Source organism: Salmo trutta, chromosome 32 (assembly GCF_901001165.1).
Source record: "Salmo trutta chromosome 32, fSalTru1.1, whole genome shotgun sequence".
Taxonomy (NCBI): Eukaryota; Metazoa; Chordata; class Actinopteri; order Salmoniformes; family Salmonidae; genus Salmo; species Salmo trutta.
In genome coordinates this window covers 42,831,054-42,855,274 of record NC_042988.1, presented here as the reverse complement: position 1 = coordinate 42,855,274, position 24,221 = coordinate 42,831,054, and the positions used below count along the sequence as shown (strand labels likewise).

Genomic DNA, 24,221 nt, shown 5'->3' with positions numbered 1-24,221 from the left:
ATCCCTGTCCTGTTGACATAAGTCTACCATTATTAAACTTATTCACAACAAAATATAGTAATACTAGTATATCAATTCCACAGCCTTGTTGTGTTAAATCTCTTACACTGAATTCAACAACAGCTGACTTCCTAAGGGAAAATAAACGTATCTAGATCATGTAAAAAATACCCCTGCTACTGGTCACAATATATTTTCAAATCACATAATCAGATCAAAATGATTCATCTGATTTACTCCACCAAGAAAAAATATTTTACCCTTAATGTTCTAGGAAAATAGACTTAAGGAAGCCTACCCTTAGTCTAAGGCTTTGCCCTTTTAGTCCTATCATTGGTTCAAATTATCAATTGTGTCTAAGAGCTTTAACTCCATCATAATTATCAGTTCTACAAATTCCCTTAAAATCAATATCACCAATGACCTTAAATTCACCATCCAAATGGCTTTTCAATGTGGCTGATCAGACCACACAGGGAAGCCACTAGAGGGGTCAAAAAGTCATACCACCCTTTCAGAACCGTGTTTCTTACTACATTAAACAAATTAAGGCTTAGAACTTCATCTACATTTTGTATCCCAGGTTCCCAGAACATTCCCTATCAAAAGAATTTCATGTGTTTATTAAAACTCAGAAAACAAAACTTCCAAAATGCCATGTGTGTATACCCCTTTAAGATATCATGTCCCTAGGAATTTGTTATTTATTTATTTTGTTCCAAAGAGAGCTAAGCGCTTCTTTTTCCATAAAATAACCACTTGGTCAGCGTTTCATCCTACCACCCTGATTCAGAAACCCCGAAGTTGACTATAAACGAAACCTAATAATACTTAGAATTCCATTGTACTCCCCCCAATCATTAGTTTTAAACTTCTTCAATGGTTTATGTGATTGAACATGCCTTTCTGTGGGCGCCTGACCTTCTCTCTGTATTTGTCTCGACCCCCTCTCTGGCCTCTCTTACTTCCCTCAGATCTGCTAGCCCCCACCCTACGAGGTTCTGTTTGGTGGCACGATTTATCTCGGGAAGCATTCCACTGAGGAAAGCAATTTTTAATTGCTGATACTAAGGGGCATCAAATCCATCCACTATCGGGAGTTCTATTAACCCACTATTAGCGTTGGACACGTCCTTTAATCTCTCTAGGTATTGGTTTATAGTCTTATGAAATGTCCAAGGGTTTAAAAAAATATAATGTATATCGCCACAATTCTGTCGCAATTATTAATTTCCGCTCCTTATAATTCATTAGATTTAAGTAACTGCCTTTTCCTTGATTCCGTCATTCAAATACAACTCCCATTCTCTATAAATCCTTTAAGCAGGCCATTTAGACCACAAACAACGTACTTTATCGAATTCGCCTCGCTATTATTTTGAAAGAATCTGTCTTCCTATTTAAACTAAACAAGCTTATCAAAACATTCGGTTTCTATCTTAAACAAACACTAACAACCGTATCGTTCCAGTCAAAACATAACAATAATTACATTTAATTTTAGTCCCATGGTGCATGGGCTGGGATCCAAACACGGGTCCCCCGCATGGCAGGCAAGAATTCTACCACTGAACCACAATGCTATTGTTCATGTTTACTAATTTCTGTAGTTGTTTCCTACTCGGTTACAATGTTCACAGGGTGTTTTACAGTTTCTGGCGAAATGTCCTGTTCTATCGCAATTAAAACACCACTTCTTTCCGTCTTTGTCAGCGCGTCTCCCTGTTTTTTTTGGGGTTTTTTTCCCTTCTGTCTACAGAGTCTCTATCCACTTTTCTCAATAAGTTTACTAAATCCTGTTCTCCTCTCTGTCTGCTCCTGGCTACCCAAATCATTGTTAGCAACGCCCTTATCCCTGGCCCCCTCCGCTCTCTTCCTAGCTTCTGCCAGCCAAACCCGAGCAGTGTCAAGGCCCTCTGTGCGCTGCTTCTCTGTCTTATCCCCACAGACCCTATGTATTTGTTTTATCCTGAATTCCAATCTTTCAACATTTAAACATCCATCAAAATCGTATTTCTTCCTCCATTTCGGGCCAAAATAAAATGTTCCTCTTATCTTTTCCCAGCATAAAGCGTTCATCTCCCGGTAAATACCGGGATCTCCTTAGAGGATTTACTACCCATGTCATTAAAGTAAACTCGTATTTATTCTGCTTCTTCTCCCAATCTAGAGTTTTAGAAATATTATTCGTAAGAACCTTAAACTATCTTTAATTCTATGTGCTTTAATTTATACAACTCCGAACCAAATACGATCAGTGTCTACTCGTTGTTAATCTTTATGTGTATGCTATTTTGCCATTATTAACCTAGAATTTGGGGAATAATTATTCGCATGCTATATTACAAATTGCTTCTATCTCATCGCTCAAAAAGAACAAACGGCTTTTGTCTTGCTACTCTTGATTCTAGCAATATGTTTTCGTTATTTGCATTCTATTCAATTTGGGGAATAATCGTTCTATATTACAAATTGCTTCTATCTCATCGCTCAAAAAGAACAAACGGCTTTTGTCTTGCGACTGTTGATTCTGGCAATATGTTTTCGTTATTAACCTTCTTTTCAATTATAGAGTTGTTCTGCTAGAATGATTTATACGTATCTATCCTAACCCGGTCTTTATCTCGCTCATAGGCAAACACTGCAACCCGTTTTATATTTAGGTTTTACTGTCTGTCTTTTTCTCTCGATTTATTGACAGAATTCTCCTCACACGCAATCCCTCATCCCAGCATAGTTACTCTATCTCTCTCAAAACTTTATCTACAGCGGGGACTGTCGATCAGACATTAGGACGCATATGTATGCAACTATAAACTACTTTCCAGGGGTCGTAAAGCCCTACTTAACAGCCTATTTATCTGTTGCTTCATGCAACTGTTGACACCAATATCTGTTTCTCACTCCACCATATTAGGTCTCACTTCACCCATAGATATCAGACCCAAAGCCGTATTTAGGTACCGACTATCCCCCTATGGACTGTTGACCCTTTTACTACGTTATCAGGTCTCACCATAAGACGTAGTTTAGTTTTATGCAGTGGCCACAGTTGCCCAGGGTCGTTTCGGACCCTGCATCGTTTTCGAATTTGTCGTTTTGGATTTACAACTAATTTCTGCCTTCCATTCGCGCAGAATACTTGATTCCCTTTAAAACCGATTTTTCTCCACGCGAACTTCTGAAGCCAGGTCACCAGCTATAACATTCCCGACTTTCAGCGTCTAACACCCAGAGTACATTAAAATCCTCTACTTGCTCACGTCTTTCACTCTTCTCAATCGCTTTTGCCTTTCATTCACAACAATCGTTTTTGCCTTTCATTCACAGCAATCGCTTTTGTCTTTCACTCACAACAATCGCTTTTGCTTTTCATTCACAACAATTGCTTTTGCCTTTCATTCACAACAATCGTTTTCTCATCAAATGCCAACACCCAATTGTGTCCCTTATTCCATCATGCAATGCAGCCATACAGGTGTATTTCCCATTTCAACATACAATGCCGACATACAGGTGTATTTCATACAATGCAGACACCCAGGTGTATCACTCATCTCACTATGCAATGCAGACCTATAGGTATATCACTCACCCCTTATTTAATGTAATCATACAGGTGCTATTCCCCAAAAGTATGAATAAAGTCTACTAACCTTATCCTTTGCAGCTGAGGTTTTCAATGTTCGTTGAATCTCGTCACCACCTCTGTCGCATACCAGTTTGCCACCGGCCTGTAATGAACCCACAGAAAAGGGCCAGGTCTTTGATTTACGGATATTTCATCCGCCCGTGCACGGTTTCGGTGTCTCCTTGGAAAGACAGCGGCAGTTTTTGAGATCCCGGTCGAAGGACCAATTGTTAAAGGAATTTAATATCTTTGATGATAATAATCAATAATCAATTCGCCTTGACTAATGCCCAAGGTTTGTAAGACAATGGGTTAAAATAATTAGGCAAGGACTCAGCTTTCTGCAAAAGGTTTCTGTAGCTTTGTTCATGAGAACGTTCTGAGGTCAGGATAACAAAACAGTCATTATATAGTTCTTGCTTTCTTACGCACATGCATTTACACACAAACTGTTGGTGACCTGCATCCCCCATAGACTTCTCACACTGTTTATCACTATCCAGAGCTCAGCCTGTTCTTTTCCCTCAAGGTTAGGACTCTTTGAAGCTTTTACTCCCTTGACCATCTGTCTCTCTATCTCTCTATACTAATTGCATACACACATTTCTTTCCCTCTCCAGTGGTTCCTGGACTTTCCGGAACTAATCAGACTCATCGATCCCTACATTGATCATTACATTGATTATTCATTAAACCTGCTGTATGACTAATAATTCATCATGGTTTATTGATTCATTTACATTTATTAGATAATTCTCTTATCAGTTTTATTATAGTGTGTTTTATTATAGTGTGTGTTATTATAGTGTGTTTTATTATAGTGTGTTTTATTATAGTGTGTTATTATAGTGTGTTTTATTATAGTGTGTGTTATTATAGTGTGTGTTATTATAGTGTGTGTTATTATAGTGTGTGTTATTATAGTGTGTGTTTTTATTATAGTGTGTTTTATTATAGTGTGTTTTATTATAGTGTGTGTTATTATAGTGTGTTTTATTATAGTGTGTGTTATTATAGTGTGTGATTATAGTGTGTTTGATTATAGTGTGTTATTACAGTGTGTGTTATTATAGTGTGTGTTATTATAGTGTGTGTTATTATAGTGTGTGTTATTATAGTGTGTGTTATTACAACTTGTAGATCTGCCATACTGCATGTACATGTTGATGCCATTAAACAATCTAGGATTATATTGGATCCTAATCGTTCTGAACAATGTCTTCATAAAGCCCAGACTACACAGTGGAAACTGAAGAGGATTTATTATATGGAGATAAGTGGGGGGAGTAGATAGAGAGAGAATGAGAGAGATCCTTCACAGGTATAGGGACAGGACTGGGCTTTAGGAGATGGTAGGTAGGTGGACCAGTTGAATGAGAGAGATCCTTCACAGATATAGAGACAGGACTGGGCTTTAGGAGATGGTAGGTAGGTGGACCAGGTGCTCTGCCATGTTCTGCTACTGCAATGAAACCAACAACAACAACAAAATGAACAAACCACATCAAGATACAGTAGGTCAAATGGAAGAATTCAATAAATAACTTTAGTGTTTGAATTTTTTCCTGACTTACATAACTTAAACTCTGATATAGAAGACATGATTGGTACTGAAACTCTTAGGTGGCACATACACATTATTTGCTGGTCCAAATAACACCCTTCCCCTCCTCCTTGGCCCTGACTTAACACTTAGATTCTTCGGAAGGGTTTGGATAGGTCTAAAAAGTGGTGGAGTTTACACCATATTGCTTACACCTTACACATATACAAACATCTAAAGGTTAGGGCCAAGGGAAAGAGTTAGGGAGTGAACTGGAAACGGCTGATTCTTTATAGTTAAAGCCCAAACCACAGAGCCTTTTTTATACATGTATGAACAAGCATGCTTACGCTGGTAATATAATGCATGGGAGTCAATGAGAGAAGACAGACAGGCTGTGAGTGTTACTCTGGAAATAGAATGCATGGGAGTCAATGAGAGAAGACAGACAGGCTGTGAGTGTTACTCTGGTAATATAATGCATGGGAGTCAATGAGAGAAGACAGACAGGCTGTGAGCGTCAACGGCATCACAAGTATATAGAAAGCCAAATTAGAAGAAAAAAATTCTTGCGGCGCAATGCAGGTAGAATGAGCTGATGAATTCACAGAAAATAGACTGGTTGTGCATTGTTTACGAGTCTGGAATTGTGAAGTGCAGGTTAACATTTATCATTATGAATCATGTTCTGGAGGCAGCTCTGCAGAGTGGTGGTTCTGGAGGCAGCTCTACAGAGTGGTGATTCTGGAGGCAGCTCTACAGAGTGGTGATTCTGGAGGCAGCTATACAGAGTGGTGATTCTGGAGGCAGCTCTACAGAGTGGTGATTCTGGAGGCAGCTCTACAGAGTGGTGATTCTGGAGGCAGCTCTACAGAGTGGTGATTCTGGAGGCAGCTCTACAGAGTGGTCACTAGCTGGCACAGACACAAAGTCATAAAATCAGATTTTAAACCCTAACCACAATGCTAACGCTAATGCCTAACCCAGGGTTCTCCAACCGGCGGCCCATGGGCCAAATCTGGCCTGCCAACAATATTTTTTGGCCCCCCGAATCAATAGGAGTGTCACGGGTGTCGTAAGGATTAGACCAAAACGCAGCGGGAACGTGCAAACTCATCTTATTTTATTAAAGAAGGAAAACAAAAGAAACACGTATACAAAAACAACAAACAGTCCGGTCAGGTGCACGAACACAAAACAGGAAATAACTACCCACAAAATCCCATAGAAAAAACACCCCTCTTAAATAGGACCTTCAATTAGAAGCAACTAGGAGCAGCTGCTTCCAATTGAAGGTCAACCCAACAAACACCACATAGAAATAGACATACTAGAACTAACATAGAAATAGACTAACAAGAACATAACCCAACAAACCCCGAAACACTCTAAACAAACACCCCTCTTAAATAAGAACATAGCCCAACAAACCCCGAAACACTCTAAACAAACACACCCCTGCCACATCCTGACTATACTACAATAACAAATAACCCCTTATACTGGTCAGGACGTGACAAGGAGGTGAACAGCGCCTGGTGCTGAAAATATAGCTAACTTGTTATGCAAGTGGCGCCAATCATCAAATGGAGAAAAACTACACCAGTCGAGTAATTCATTTCAACATAATCTTCATTTTAATTTGACTTTACAAACTACAAGAGGGCTTAATTGGAGTCTACTTCAGAGTGAAGGCCCATATAAAATAACTTAACTGTCTGAGCTAGGCTATGTGGCTTAACAGCATCTTTCACAAGACAACAACATGGTCTAATAGAATAGGGATTTGTATTTATTTATTAGGCCGACTTACAACTGCATCATGGCCAAAAAGGCAGCATCCTACATAAAACAATATTTTCAAGAAAAAAGGTGATGTCTGTGTCTGAATGTCTGTAGCCCTGTATCAGGAGTCTGAGATAACCTGCTCCTGTAACTACAAAACAAACAGAAAATACTGTCAGCATGAGACCTAAAATAGCCATGGATAAGCATTAATAATCATTATTATAATAATAATAATAATAATAATAATCACTAATGTTAGTAGCCTATATGACTATTTATTAAATACTTACTTATTTACTTAATGGAAAAAGTTGCATTTCCCCTCGGACACGATCTTGTGGATGTCAGGTGAGAGGGATGTGATGTTGATGAGCAGGCAGTCCTCCATTGACTAATGTGGTGAAAGCCGGTTCCTGTCGTGAGTCTTGATTGTGTTCATAGAGGAAAAGGAGGACTCCCAGGTGTAAGTCGATCCAAACATTATTAGCACATACAAGGCAAGTTTCTTTATTGTGCTGTATTCCTCTGAGCTGCCACCTAAAACGCACACAAGGACCCGGCACTCCTGAGCGCATCCCTGATTTGGCTCGAATTCAATTTGGAATTCAATGAGCACAGTTAGAATTTGCGGTCTCATCCAGCGAGGGTATTGTATTCTTAGCAAGGGAGGAGAATTCTCCACCTGGGCGGACTGTGAAAGGATCAGGTACAAACACACTGATATCGATGGGCATGCTGTAGTCTTCAGATCTGGTGGAGAAGTTGTCCCTCAGCTGCTTGATGAAATCTTCCAAATCGGCCTGGTCCCTCTGCCTGTCGATCTTCAGTGTGCTGAAGAGCAGTAAACTTCCAGAGGACAAGTCCAAATCCAACAACTCAAGCTTTCTAGTAAAGGCCTCAAATCCACAAATGTTTTCCCTCTTCCTTGTAACTGGAGATTTAACCTGTTTAAGTTACAGAATGTCACCAAAAAAGCAACATCTGAGAGGAATTCCTCAATTTCTAGAATACGAAGGTGGTCAGCTGCTGCCCTCATTTAGCTTTTTCTGACAAAATCCACAACCTGGTCATGCAGCTCACAGAATGGCTCTAGAGCTGTTCCTTTACTCAGCCAGCGCACGTTGTTGTGAAGCAGGAGATCATCCTGGATGGACTCCTCTGGTCCTGTCACCAGCTGGCTGAAAAGACGGTGTTGTGTTGCTTGATGTCTCCCTGACAAAGTTGATTATGCGCATTACTTTATCCATCACATCTTTTAGCTCAGTGTTTAGTCTGGTACACAACACACTCTGATGGAGGAGACAATGTAAACCATGTTTAGTCTGGTACACAACACACTCTGATGGATGAGACAATGTAAACCATGTTTAGACCCCTGTGTCTGTCCACCATAGCAGGACTCCATCAGAAACCTCTGTCCACCATAGCAGGAGTCAATCAGAAACCTCTGTCCACCATAGCAGGACTCCATCAGAAACCTCTGCCCACCATAGCAGGAGTCCATCAGAAACCTCTGTCCGCCATAGCAGGAGTCCATCAGAAACCTCTGTCCACCATATCAGGAGTCCATCAGAAACCTCTGTCCACCATAGCAGGAGTCCATCAGAAACCTCTGTCCACCATAGCAGGAGTCCATCAGAAACCTCTGTCCACCATAGCAGGAGTCCATCAGAAACCTCTGTCCATCATAGCAGGAGCCTCGTCGGGGACCACAGAGTTGACTTCTTCTAATGACAAGCCATGCTGCGTTAACAATTGTTCCAGCTTTGTGAATAGGATGTCCCTGGTGGTGTGTCCTTCCAGGGGGACGTCCCCGGTGGTGTGTCCTTCCAGGGGAACGTCCCCGGTGGTGTGTCCTTCCAGGGGAACATCCAGGGTGGTGTATCCTTCCAGGGGAACGTCCCCGGTGTTGTGTCCTTCCAGGGGAACGTTCCCGGTGGTGTGTCCTTCCAAGGGAACGTCCCCTGTGGTGTGTCCTTCCAGGGGAATGTCCCCGGTGGTGTGTCCTTCCAGGGGAACCTCCCTGGTGGTGTGTCCTTCCAGGGGAACGTCCCCGGTGGTGTGTCCTTCCAAGGGAACGTCCCCTGTGGTGTGTCCTTCCAGTGGAACGTCCCCGGTGGTGTGTCCTTCAAGGGGAACGTCCCCGGTGGTGTGTCCTTCCAGGGGAACCTCCCCGGTGGTGTGTCCTTCCAGGGGAACGTCCCCGGTGGTGTGTCTTTCCAGGGGAACGTCCCCGGTGGTGTGTCTTTCCAGGGGAACGTCCCCGGTGGTGTGTCCTTCCAGGGGAACGTCCCCGGTGGTGTGTCCTTCCAGGGGAACGTCCCCGGTGGTGTGTCCTTCCAGGGGAACGTCCCCGGTGGTGTGTCCTTCCAGGGGAACGTCCCCGGTGGTGTGTCCTTCCAGGGGAACGTCCCCGGTGGTGTGTCCTTCCAGGGGAACGTCCCCGGTGGTGTGTCCTTCCAGGGGAACGTCCCCGGTGGTGTGTCCTTCCAGGGGAACGTCCCCGGTGGTGTGTCCTTCCAGGGGAACGTCCCCAGTGGTGTGTCCTTCCAGGGGAACGTCCCCGGTGGTGTGTCCTTCCAGGGGAATCAGTGCCAGTAGCTCTTCTTTAAAGTCATTTCCATGAAAAATAACGGACATAAACACACAACTGTGCTACATGGGTGTTGTCAGTACTCTCATCAATAGCCAGGGGAAAATGCTCAGCCTGACTGAGCCCCTCCAGAACAATCCTATGCACGTCATCCTTCAGAGCACGGACACGGCGTCCGGCTGTTGATGCAGACTGGGGCACCTGTTTGACAGACCAAATTATGCTATCCATAGACTGGTCTGTAGCCAATTCCTCCAAAACTGTCACCATGCACTTTTTAAATAGCTCTGCGTCTGTAAAGGGCATGTTGTGTTTGTTTATAACCCAGGATGCTTTTAGGAAGCACTTGTGACCTTCTGTTGTTGGGTCAGGCCACGAAGGAGGATTCTACTGCCATGTTTGTAGCTTGTAGTTAATGCTTCAGTGTTTCTGTGTCGGGCCTCTGTCTGGGGCGGGAAGTCCACTTTGAAAGTACCATGCTTAGATTCATAATGCCGTCTGAAATTGAATTATTTGCAAACAGTGACATTTTCATTGCAACAAGACACACTGGATTGGAGAAAGATAGTAATATGAATGGATATCTCTCTGTCTGTTCTTCCCTGAAACTTTGATTTTCATTTTCAACCTTTCTTTTGTTACTTTTTGAGAGCGACATGTTCTCTTGCTATCAAGCTAATTGTTCTGAATGAATGTTGACATTAATAAAGTAGTGTAGACTACAGTAGGCTACGTAGACCTGTTTTTGCCACCAATCAACTCACAGAGAAATAAACAAATAATTATAATTGAATAGAGATATTAGTGATTTTATGAACTTAATCAGATTTAAATTATTTTATTGTCACTGAATGTATTATGTACTAATCAAATGTGTTAAAATGTTGTTAAATTTGTAGTGTAGACCTATTAATTTTGCTAATATTATATGCTAATTATGTTCTGGCCCGGCGACTTTAACTCAGATAAAAATTGGCCCGAAGCCAAACCTAGTTGACGAACCCTGTTTTATAGTATGTCATGGCCTTTACTGGCCAAAGGTTAAACTGCTGTTATGTTTATGATATATTATGGTGTTGTGTCACTAGACTTTGACCAGATATTATTGCATACAAAGATCAACTGTATCTAGAACATAGATACAGAGACACTTGTCATCTGGAAGCTGCTCTCTCAGCACAAAGGAAAATATCTCAATGACTTGACATGTTCTGCTTGTGAATTCAGGCTACAAGGTAAGAATCTTCCCAGTGATTATTGTAAAGTGTGTAGGGAAATTAAATGTATGGTGCTAATTTAGTATAGTGAATGACAGTAAAACACTCAGATCTAACAGTCCATTTCACCTGGGACAGCTACGTGACAGTTCAATCATACAAAATGGTGCTAACTGGGCGTTGGCAAGTCAAATTCAATAACATATTGTTTATATATCGTATTATACGATTCGTATATCGTGGTAATTTTACCATTTGTAAAAATGTGAATGTATCATAGTTGTAAATCATCTTTCAGAATATCAGAACATTTGTTGTTTTCTAAATTACAATGAGCTCCTGCTTCCTGTGTAATTTGGTATGAAACCACTGAACATACTTTTCTTAACATTGTTATTATGAACTGAATTCAGTAACAGCATAATAATATCATACCTGTTGAACAAAGCAACACACTAGAATGAGAGACATTATTACAAGAGAAAGTGAGACATTATTATTATTAGTAGTAGTAGTAGTTTTTATCAATTAATTAAATCACCTGACTGTTTGGATGTGTCTGTTAGTAAATGTTTTATTTCTAAGAGATAATGAATAAATGAGAACAATTGACCTTCAATAATTAGTTGTCACTGTGTTAACCACAACCAACATGCTGGATCTCTGTTTAGTTGTCACTGTGTTAACCACAACCAACATGTTGGATCTCTGTTTAGTTGTCACTGTGTTAACCACAACCAACATGCTGGATCTCTGTTTAGTTGTCACTGTGTTAACCACAACCAACATGCTGGATCTCTGTTTAGGGGTCAGTGATCTAAAATGAGTCTCTCTGGAGCGAGAAAGGAGGGGGGCCCTGACTCTAAAATGAGTCTCTCTGGAGCGAGAAAGGAGGGGGGCCCTGTCTCTAAAATGAGTCTCTCTGGGAAACATGACACCAAAGCTAAGAGGTGAGATGACAATGTTGTTTAAGAACATATAAAGAGTTTGTTTCTAAAACGTTATATCCACATTTTTTCACATTTGTTATTTTTCATCAGAAATGATTGCTTATGGAACCTTCATGTGTCTGTAAAATATTGTTGTTCTAAGATTTTAATTCATAGATTTCTGTGATTGAATTTGTGTTTTGTTAAACACTAAAAAGCTGGAATGAAATGTTTGTATCCTGTAACTATATTGATATTTGACTGTGATATGTGGTTGTCTCACCAGCACACACACACACACACACACACACACACACCTTTACCAGCATACACACACACAAATATCTATAGAATTTTAGCATGACACAATCATTTAGCCTACTCTTAGTTATTGCCTAATATGTTGGCAGGCATAACTTTATTGTTTTTATTAATTCTGATCGTTGTTACAAGCTGAATTTGGACAATATATCCGTTATCTCAACACACTTCACTCCTGTTTAAACCAAAAAGGGTTCTATCTTCCTTAATATACTGAACCACTAAAGTTCTATATAGAACCCTTTATAGGAGGTTAGGAAGTGTCTGGGTATACAGTATATATAGAATATATATATAACCCTTTATAGGAGGTTAGCCTGTCTGAGTATACAGTATATATATAATATATATAGAACCCTTTATAGGAGGTTAGGAAGTGTCTGAGTATACAGTATATATAGAATATATATATAACCCTTTATAGGAGGTTAGGAAGTGTCTGAGTATACAGTATATATAGAATATATATATAGAACCCTTTATAGGAGGTTAGGAAGTGTCTGAGTATACAGTATATATAGAATATATATATAACCCTTTATAGGAGGTTAGGAAGTGTCTGAGTATACAGTATATATAGAATATATATAGAACCCTTTATAGGAGGTTAGGAAGTGTCTGAGTATACAGTATATATAGAATATATATATAGAACCCTTTATAGGAGGTTAGGAAGTGTCTGAGTATACAGTATATATAGAATATATATAGAACCCTTTATAGGAGGTTAGGAAGTGTCTGAGTATACAGTATATATAGAATATATATAGAACCCTTTATAGGAGGTTAGGAAGTGTCTGAGTATACAGTACATATAGAATATATATATAGAACCCTTTATAGGAGGTTAGGAAGTGTCTGAGTATACAGTACATATAGAATATATATATAGAACCCTTTATAGGAGGTTAGGAAGTGTCTGAGTATACAGTATATATAGAATATATATAGAACCCTTTATAGGAGGTTAGGAAGTGTCTGAGTATACAGTATATATAGAATATATATAGAACCCTTTATAGGAGGTTAGGAAGTGTCTGAGTATACAGTATATATAGAATATATATAGAACCCTTTATAGGAGGTTAGGAAGTGTCTGAGTATACAGTATATATAGAATATATATAGAACCCTTTATAGGAGGTTAGGAAGTGTCTGAGTATACAGTATATATATAATATATATAGAACCCTTTATAGGAGGTTAGGAAGTGTCTGAGTATACAGTATATATAGAATATATATAGAACCCTTTATAGGAGGTTAGGAAGTGTCTGAGTATACAGTATATATAGAATATATATAGAACCCTTTATAGGAGGTTAGGAAGTGTCTGAGTATACAGTATATATAGAATATATATAGAACCCTTTATAGGAGGTTAGGAAGTGTCTGAGTATACAGTATATATAGAATATATATAGAACCCTTTATTTTGTTTTATTTATTTTATTTCACCAGGTAGGCAAGTTGAGAACAAGTTGTCATTTACAACTGTGACCTGGCCAAGATAAAGCAAAGCAGTTCGAAAACATACAACAACACAGAGTTACACATGGAGTAAAACAAATATACAGTCAATAATAAAGTAGAAAAATAAGTCTATATACAATTTGAGCAAATGAGGTGAGATAAGGGAGGTAAAGGCAAAAAGGCCATGGTGGCAAAGTAAATACAGTATAGCAAGTAAAACACTGGAATGGTAGATTTGTAGTAGAAGAAAGTGCAAAGTAGAAATAATGGTGTGCAAAGGAGCAAAATAAATAAATAAATAAATAAATACAGTAGGGGAAGAGGTAATTGTTTGGGCTAAATTATAGATGGGCTATGTACAGGTGCAGTGATCTGTGAGCTGCTCTGAAAGCTGGTGCTTAAAGCTAGTGAGGGAGATGTGTTTCCAGTTTCAGAGATTTTTGTAGTTTGTTGCAGTCATTGGCAGCAGAGAACTGGAAGGAGAGACGACCAAAGGAGGAATTGGCTTTGGGGGTGACCAGAAAGATATACCTGCTGGAGTGCGTGCTACTGGTGGGTGCTGCTATGGTGACCAGTGAGCGGAGACAAGGGGGGACTTTACCTATCAGGGTCTTGTAGATGAGCTAGAGCCAGTGGGTTTGGCGACGAGTATGAAGCGAGGGCCAGCCATCGAGAGTGTACAGGTCGCAGTGGTGGGTAGTATATGGGGCTTTGGTGACAAAACGTATGGCACTGTGTGATAGACTGCATCCAGTTTGTTGAGTAGGGTATTGGAGGCTATTTTGTAAATGACATCGCCAAAGTCGAGGATCGGTAGGATGGTCAGTTTTACGAGGGTATGTTTGGCAGCATGAGTGAAGGATGCTTTGTTGCGAAATAGGAAGCCGATTCTAGATTTAACTTTGGATTGGAGATGTTTGATGTGAGTCTGGAAGGAGAGTTTACAGTCTAACCAGACACCTAGGTATTTGTAGTTGTCCACATATTCAAAGTCAGAACCATCCAGAGTAGTGATGCTGGACAGGCGGGCAGGTGCAGGCAGCGATCGGTTGAAGAGCATGCATTTAGTTTTACTTGTATTTAAGAGCAGTTGGAGGCCACGGAAGGAGAGTTGTATGGCATTGAAGCTCGTCTGGAGGGTTGTTAACACAGTGTCCAAAGAAGGGCCAGAAGTACACAGAATGGTGTCGTTTGCGTAGAGGTGGATCAGAGACTCACCAGCAGCAAGAGCAACATCATTGATGTATACAGAGAAAAGAGTTGGCTCAAGAATTGAACCCTGTGGCTCCCCCATAGAGACTGCCAGAAGTCCGGACAACAACCCCTCCGATTTGACACACTGAACTCTATCAGAGAAGTAGTTGGTGAACCAGGCGAGGCAATCATTTGATAAACCAAGGCTTTTGAGTCTGCCGATGAGGATGTGGTGAAAGAGTCGAAAGCTTTGGCCAGGTCAATGACTACGAAAGCACAGTATTGTTTCTTATCGATGGCGGTTTCGATATCGTTTAGGATCTTGAGTGTGGCTGAGGTGCACCCATGACCAGCTCTGAAACCAGATTGCATAGCGGAAAAGGTCCGGTGGGATTCTAAATGGTCGGTAATCTGTTTGTTGACTTGGCTTTCGAAGACCTTAGAAAGGCAGGGTAGCATAAATGTAGGTCTGTAGCAGTTTGGGTCAAGAGTGTCCCCTCCTTTGAAGAGGGGGATGACAGCAGCTGCTTTCCAGTCTTTGGGAATCTCAGACGACACAAAAGAGAGGTTGAACAGGCTAGTAATAGGGGTTGCAACAATTTCAGCAGATAATTTTAGAAAGAAAGGGGCCAGATTGTCTAGCCCGGCTGATTTGTAGGGGTCCAGATTTTGCAGCTCTTTCAGAACATCGGCTGAATGGATTTTGGAGAAGGAGAAATGGGGAAGGCTTGGGCGAGTAGCTGTGGGGGGTGCAGTGCTGTTGACTGCGGTAGGGGTAGCCAGGTGGAAAGCATGGCCAGCCGTAGAAAAATGCATTTTGAAATTCTCAATTATAGTGGGTTTATCGGTCGTGATATAGTTTCCTATCCTCAGTGCAGTGGGCAGCTGGGAGGAGGTGTTCTTATTCTCCATGGACTTTACAGTGTCCCAGAACTTTTTAGAATCTGTGTTGCAGGAAGCAAATTTCTGCTTGAAAAAGCTAGCCTTGGCTTTTCTAACTGCCTGTGTATATTGGTTTCTATCTTCCCTGAAAAGTTGCATATCACGGGGGCTGTTCGATGCTAATGCAGAACGCCACATTATGTTTTTGTGTTGGTTAAGGGCAGTCAGGTCTGGAGAGAACCAAGAGCTATATCTGTTCCTGGTTCTACATTTCTTGAATGGGGCATGCTTATTTAAGATGCAGAGGAAGGCATTTAAAAAAAAATAACCAGGCATCCTCTACTGACGGGATGAGGTCAATATCTTTCCAGGATACCCGGGCCAGGTCGATTAGAAAGGCTTGCTCGCTGAAATGTTTCAGGGAGCGTTTGACATTGATGAGTGGATGTCGACCCATTACGGATGCAGGCAATGAGGCAGTGATCGCTGAGATCTTGGTTGAAAACAGCGGAGGTGTATTTAGAGGACAAGTTTGTTAGGATGATATCTATGAGGGTGCCCGTGTTTATGGCTTTGGGGTGGTACCTGGTTCATAATTTGTGTGAGATTGAGGGCATCAAGCTTGGATTGTAGGATGGCTGGGGTGTTAAGTATGTCCCAGTTTAGGTCACCTAGCAGCACGAGCTCTGAAGATAGATGGGGGGCAATCAGTTCACATATGGTGTCCAGAGCACAACTGGGGGCCGAGGGTGGTCTATAGCAGGCGGCAACGGTGAGAGACTTGTTTTTAGAGAGATGGATTTCTAAAAAGTAGAAGTTCAAATTGTTTGGATACAGACCTGGATAGTAGGACAGAACTCTGCAGGCTATCTCTGCAGTAGATTGCAACACCGCCTCTTTTGGCTGTTCTATCTTGTCTGAAAATGTTGTAGTTAGGGATAAAGATTTCAGAGTTTTTGGTGGACTTCCTAAGCCAGAATTCAGACACGGCTAGGACATCCAGGTTATAGAGGAGGTTAGGAAGTGTCTGAGTATACAGTGCATATAGAATATATATAGAACCCTTTATAGGGCTCTTTGATCAGAACTCTAGAGGTTCTTCTTCACTGAACTGATCTTCATTATATCCAAACACACTGGTGGTCAGGGAGGCATCTCTTTGTTTGAATGATGGCCCACGTCAACTCTGGCTGACTTTTTTACAATACAATACATTACAATTCAACTTTGTTACAGCAAACAACACACATGTCTCTTCTGCTCCGTTCTTAACCCCAGCACCATATAACCATAAGAGTAAATTGTCTTTATTGTCAGCACTTCTACGACCAATTTTCTACTCTGAGATGCTTTGTGGATATGGGCCCAGATTTCAAAATATTGTTAAAAAAATTGTTGAATGTCATTATGTTTAACATAATAATAAAATAATCAATATTACTAATGTAACCCACTGTAAAGACTGGGTTTAGTTGTTTTGTGCCACTGTTCTGGAACTTCCCGTACAGAACTGTCCGTGTCAACGTACGGTGTGGCGCCAAGTGGTTACGCGCAGAGTGGGCTGAGATGCCGAAGTTTATTATTCAATTTGCTTTTTGCTTATTAATGGTCAGGGACAGTATGACTGTAGCCAGATCCTTTTCACTCTCTATCCTTGTTTCATTTTGTGGTTCACTAGATTCGTGATCATCATCGAGACGAGTACAGAACAACCTGCTACCTAGCCAAGCTAGTCGGTACAGCTAGGTAAGCTAGCTAGCTACTCTACCAGCAGCATCCTAGTTAACCTTGCTAGTCGGTACAGCTAGGTAAGCTAGCTAGCTACTATACCAGCAGCATCCTGGTTATTATCCTGTGAGGGGGAGTGGTGGTGTATCCAGGGAGAAAACTAAACTAATCTATTGAACTAATCTTCTGTAATGTCATTTGTGGTCTTATGCTTCCATCTATTGGAATTATTTAGCAACTACAGTACTACTGAATAATGTGTAATTCCTTACTAAAGTAGAATTGCAAAATTGCAAAATATAACATTTTCTAGTTCATTTTACCACTTACAACCATAAAATAACCATTTATAGCATAACAAACATTGAAACTGACATAAACCAAAAACAGCATACATTAGTAGATGAGAGATGTAATGATTGTAAATAGCCCTTCCAATCAACCTACCTCATCCCCATATTGTTTTTATTTACTTTTTTGCGTTCGGTCACATTTGAGAGTGAGGCAGATGTATAGCATTTAGCAAAAAAAACATGATTATTTGTCCCTCTGAAATGAAACCATTAAGTGATAGACTTTAAACAAATACATGTCTGTTATTGAACAACAACATGCCATGATTAGATAGGGAAAAAACACACCAATCTCTTTCATCATTTCTTTAAACAATAAAAGCTAATTTACCAACATTTCTGAAAAGTGAAATATAGCATTTTAGAATGAAACTCTTCTTATGTTTCCCCATCTGAGCTCAGAGTAGATGAGAGATGTAATGTTTGTCTCTGTTGTGTTGAAGTCCAATCAAGCAGGAGAGAACAGACTCCCCTGTTCCCAGCTGTGTGTCCATGAAGAGTGACCATTTTCATTTGTTCAGTCGTTTCATTCTCAACCAGGATTTCATCATACATGTTAAGCAGTGAAGTTTCAGCTCTGTCTGTCTGTGGCCCCTCTTCCTCATTGCGCACTGTCACTGTGTCCATTTCCATCTTGTCCAGCTGTGTCTAACATTTCACGTAAACCCTTTCTTGTCTGCATGGAAGTAGCGGTCCTTGTACCTATTATGGAGCATGGTGGCGAAACAGTATGCTCAGAGAGAATGCCACCGAATCGCTTGTTCACAGCCTCTAGTAGAGTACTTAAGCTAACCCCACGTTCTGTGTCAGCATTTTTGTTGAGCAGGCGTTTCAATTCCATGACTGAGGGTATCACGTCTGCTGCAGACACAGTTGTTCGAATGGAGCTAGGAGTGTGTTCATGTTTCCAAGTTTCAAACATGTTCTCAAATGTCATTGAAATGGCAGCAGCGGTATGAGAACCAACACATTCATGAGCATGAAATACGGTTTTCCTCAGTACGAAATCCTCGACGACCCACTGTGCTGTCAGACTCAGCATGCTCATGGGGCTGACATCGCTGGTCCAAATGTCAGTCGTGAAGCTAATAGCAGTGACGCCCATAGCAAGTAGCTATGGGCGTAACAATTCTGTGTAACTCCGGTAGGGCATCCTGAAAAATAGTGCTCGAGGTGTTCGACCAGTCATCCACAACAGAGAACGGTTGATTGTCAAGGGCAATGAATTCCATTACCTTGGCATTAATGGTTTTGGAAAATTGGAAAGGATGGCGCTGAAGAACCTGGCTGATGTTTTACATTCTTCCAACCAATTGTGCAATTTTGTTATATTTCTTGCATTTTGTGTAACTTATTTTTTTACTTATTGTATACATAATGTTGCTGCTACCATCTCTTATGACCGAAATAACTTCTGGACATTAGAAAAGTGATTACTCACAGCGGACTGGAAGAAACATTTTCCTTTAACGAGTCCGACGATATTCTGCTTCACTGGAACAGACCCAGATCCACGCCTTTTGCATGAATAAAAGACACCGGAAAAGGGGACGCACATCGGGGCTCCTTCTGAAAATCCGGAGGCGAGCGAGTAAATTCCCAATAGCTTCCATTCTTCTCTCTAACGTGCAATCATTGGAAAATAAAATTGATGACCTTATATTAAGATTATCCTACCAACGGGACATTAAAAACTGTAACATCTTATGTTTCACCGAGACGTGGCTGAACGAAGAAACGGACAATATAGAGCTGGCGGGATTTTCCATGCACCGGCAGAACAGAGACGCTACCTCTGGTAAGACGAGGGGTGGGTGTGTGTATCTTTTGTCAATAACAGCTGGTGCGCGATATCTAATATTAAAGAAGTCTCAAGGTATTGCTCGCCTGAGGTAGAGTACCTTATGATAAGCTGTCGACCGCACTATCTACCAAGAGAGTTCTCATCTGTATTATTCGTAGCCGTCTATTTACCACCACAAAGCGAAGCTGGCACTAAGACTGCTCTCAAGCAACTCTGTAAGGCCATAAGCAAAGAAGAAAATGTTGACCCAGAAGTGGCGTTCCTAGTGGCCGGGGACTTTAATGCAGGCAAACTTAAATCAGTTTTACAAAATGTTTACCAGCATGTGCAATCAGGGGGAAAAAAATCCTAGACCAGCATTACTCCACACACAGAGATGCATACAAAGCTCTCCCCGGCCCTCCATTTGGCAAATCTGACCATAATTCTATGCTCCTGATTCCTGCTTATAAGCAAAAACTAAAGCAGGAATTACCAGTGACTCGCTCAATACGGAAGTGGTCCGATGACGCGGATGCTACACTACAGGACTGTTTTGCTAGCACAGACTGGAATATGTTCCGGGATTCATCCAATGGCATTGAGGAATACAACCACTCAGTGATCGGCTTCATCAATAAGTGCATCGGTGATGTCGTCCCCACAGTGACTGTACGTACATATCCCAACCAGAAGCCATGGTTTACAGGCAACATCCGCATCGAGCTAAAGGCTAGAGATGCCACTTTCAAGGAGCGAGAGACTAATCCGGACGCTTATAAGAAATCTCGCTATGCTCTCAGATGAACCATCAAACAAGCAAGTGTCAATACAGGATTAAGATTGAATCCTACTACACCGGCTCTGACGCTCGTCGGATGTGGCAGGGCTTGAAAACTATTATGGACTACTAAGGGAAACCCAGACATGAGCTGCCCAGTGATGCGAGCCTACCAGAAGAGCTAAATGCCTTTTATGGTCCCATCGAGGCAAGCAACACTGAAGCATGCACGAGAGCACCAGCTGTTCTGGATGACTGTGTGATAACGCTCTCGATAGCCGATGTGTACAAAACCTTGAAACAGGTCAACATTCACAAAGCCGCTGGGCCAGACGGATTACCAGGACGTGTAGTCAAAGCATGCGCGGACCAACTGTCAAGAGTCTTCACTGACATTTTCAACCTCTCCCTGACTGAGTCTGTAATACCTAAATGTTTCAAGCAGACCACTACAGTCGCTGTGCCCAAGGAAGCGAAGGTAACCTGCCTAAATGATTACTACCACGTGGCGCTCACGTTGATAGCCATGAGGTGCTTTGAAAGGCTGGTCATGGCTCACATCAACAGCATCCTCCCGGACACACTAGACCCACTCCAATTCGCATACCGCCCCAACAGATCCACAGATGACGCAATCTCAATTGCACTCCACACTGCCCTTTCTCACCTGGACAAAAGGAACACCTATGTGAGAATGCTGTTCATTGGCTACAGCTCAGCTCAACATCATAGTGCCCAAGAAGCTCATCACTAAGCTAAAGACTCTGGGACTAAACACCTCCCTCTGCAACTGGTTCCTAGACTTCCTGATGGGCCGCCCCCAGGTGGTAAGAGTTGGCAACAACACGTCTGCTACGCTGATCCTTAACATTGGGCCCCTCAGGGGTGTGTACTTAGACCCCTCCTGTACTCCCTATTCACCCATGACTGCATGGCCAAACACGACTCCAACACCATCATTAAGAGTGCTGACGACACAACAGTGGTAGGCCTGATCACCGACAACGATGAGACGGCCTATAGGGAAGAGGTCAGAGAACTGGCAGTGTGGTGCCAGGACAACAACGTCTCCCTCAACGTGAGCAAGACAAAGGAGCTGATCGTGGACTACAACAAAAAGGCGGGCCAAACAGGCCCCCATTAACATCAACGGGGCTGTAGTGGAGCGGGTCAAGAGTTTCAAGTTCCTTGGTGTCCACATCACCAATCAACTATCATGGTCCAAACATACCAAGACAGTCGTGAAGAGGGAACAACAAAACCTTTTCCCCCTCAGGAGACTGAAAAGATTTGGCATGGGTCCCCAGATCCTCAAAGGGTTCTACAGCTGCACGATTAAAAGCGTCCTGACCGGTTGCATCACCGCCTGGTATGGCAACTGCTCTGCATCTGACCATAAGGCGCTACAGAGGGTAGTGCAAATGGCCCAGTACATCACTGGGGCCAAGCTTCTTCCTGCCATCCAGGACCTAAATAATAGGCGGTGTCAGAGGAAAACCATACAATTGTCAGAGACTCCAGTCACCCAAGTTATAGACTGTTTTCTCTGCTACCGCACGGCAAGTGATACCGGAGTGCCAAGTCTAGGACCAAAAGGCTCCTCAACAGCTTCTACCCCCAAGCCAAAAGACTGCTGAACAATTCATAAAAATCGCCACCGGACAATTTACATTGACCCCCCCCCCCTTGTAGACTGCTGCTACTCACTGTTTGTTTGTTACCTATGCATAGTCACTTCGCCCCCACCTACATGTACAGATTACCTCAACTAACCTGTACCCCCGCACACTGACTCGGTACCGGTGCCCCCTGTATATAGCCTCGTTATTCATATTCTTATTGTGTTACTTTTTATTATTACTTTTTATTTTAGTCTACTTGGTAAATATTTTCTTCTTCTTGAGCTGCACTGTTGGTTAACCTGTCTGGGATAGGGGGCAGTATTTTCACAGCCGGATAAAAAACGTACCCGATTTAAACTGGTTACTACTCTTGCCCAGAAACGAGAATATGCATATTATTAGTAGATTTGGACAGAAAACATTCTAAAGTTTCTAAAACTGTTTGAATGGTGTCTGTGAGTATAACATAACTCATATGGCAGGCAAGAACCTGAGAAGATTCCAAGCAGGAAGTGGCCTTTCTGCGAATTTGTAGTCCTTCTGTTGCTTGTCTATCAAAACTACAGTATCTGAGCTGTTACATGACACTTTCTAAGGCTTCCATTGGCTCTCTAAAGCCTTTAGAAACCGGATTGAGGCGTCTCCAGTCTCTGGGCAGAGTATGGCATCTCAGTTTGTCAGTGGACTGCCTGGTGACAGAGAGACTGGAGATGCGCATTCATGAGACCTCGCCATTTTTTCTCTTCCTTTTTGAATGAATACAGCATTGTCCGGTTGGAATATTATCGCTATTTTACGAGAAAAATAGCATAAAAATAGATTTTAAACAACGTTTGACATGCTTCTAAGTACGGTAATGGAACATTTAGAATTTTTTTGTCTGGAAATGGGCTCGCGTGTTACCCTTTGGATAGTGACCTGAACGCACGAACAAAACGGGGGGTATTTGGACATAACTATGGATTATTTGGAAAAAAAATAACATTTGTTGTGGAAGTAGCAGTCCTGGGAGTGCATTCTGACGAAGAACAGCAAAGGTAATACAATTTTTCTATTAATAATTCTGAGTTTAGTGAGCCCGAAGTTGGCAGGTGTCTGAATAGCTAGCCTGTTATGGCTGAGCTATGTACTCAGAATAATGCAAAATGTGTTTTCGCCGAAAATCTATTTTAAAATCTGACATAGCGATTGCATAAAGGAGTTCTGTATCTATAATTCTTTAAATAATTGTTATGTTTTTTGTCAACGTTTATCATGAGTAATTTAGTAAATTCACCGGAAGTTTTGGGTGGGAATGCTAGTTCTGAACATCACATGCTAATGTAAAAAGCTGTTTTTGATATAAATATGAACTTGATTGAAAAAAACAAGCATGTATTATATAACAAAATGTCCTAGGAGTGTCATCTGATGAAGATCATCAAAGGTTAGTGCTGCATTTAGCTGTGTTTTGGGTTTTTGTGACATATATGCTTGCTTTGAAAATGGCTGTGTGATTATTTTTGCCTGGGTACTCTCCTAACATAATCTAATGTTTTGTTTTTGCTGTAAAGCCTTTTTGAAATCGGACAATGTGGTTGGATTAACGTGAGTCTTATCTTTCAAATGCTGTAAAATAGTTGTATGGTTGAAAAATTGAGATTATTGCATTTTTTAGGTATTTGTATTTCGCGCCACGTTCTTCCATTGGATATTTGGCGAGGCGTTCCACTAGCGGAACGTCTAGATGCAAGAGTTTAGGGCTTGTAAGTAAGTATTTCACGGTAAAGTCTACACTTGTTGTATTCGGCGCATGTGGCAAATAAAGTTTGATTTGATTTTGCCTTTGAGGTGTCTTAATGAAATATTCTTACTCTTTCAAATGCTGGACTTGAACTTGTTTAGTTGTTGGAAATGCACGCTTAGTGTTTTTCTGCATGTATTCTACGTAGTTGCTGAACGTCTGGGGGCGATGCACTTTCAAGTAATTAGGTTTGTGGTATTGAAAGATTTTTCTTTCTCCCTCCTCAGGAAATAATAGCAGCACAAACATTGCATATGGCCTATTCGCCTAAGACAGCGCTACAGGGAGAAAGTTGTTCAGTTTATGTCTCAGTTGTTGAATCTTGTTATGTTCATACAAATATTTACACAAGTTAAGTTTGCTGAAAATAAAGCAGTTGACAGTGAGAAGACATTTCTTTTTTGGATGAGTTTAGGTATTCATGTCAGGTTTGACATCGGTTTTGCACATCGGCGTTAAACTAGACATCAGGCCAATGCCGATATGCTTACAGATGTATTGTGCATCCCTAATTTTTAAGCCTTGATACAATTTAGACATGGATTGTGTATGTGTGCCATTCAGAGGGTGAATGGGCAAGACACGGGGTATGGTAGTAGGT

The 24,221-nt window shown here is 41.4% G+C and overlaps 1 protein-coding gene across 1 annotated transcript in view; it reads right to left on the bottom strand.

Annotated features, from left to right (window-relative positions):
- The window catches only part of LOC115171939 (NLR family CARD domain-containing protein 3-like), a 1,137,260-nt gene that overhangs the window by 548,247 nt on the left and 564,792 nt on the right, over positions 1-24,221 (bottom strand). The gene's annotated exons all lie outside the window — the stretch shown is intronic.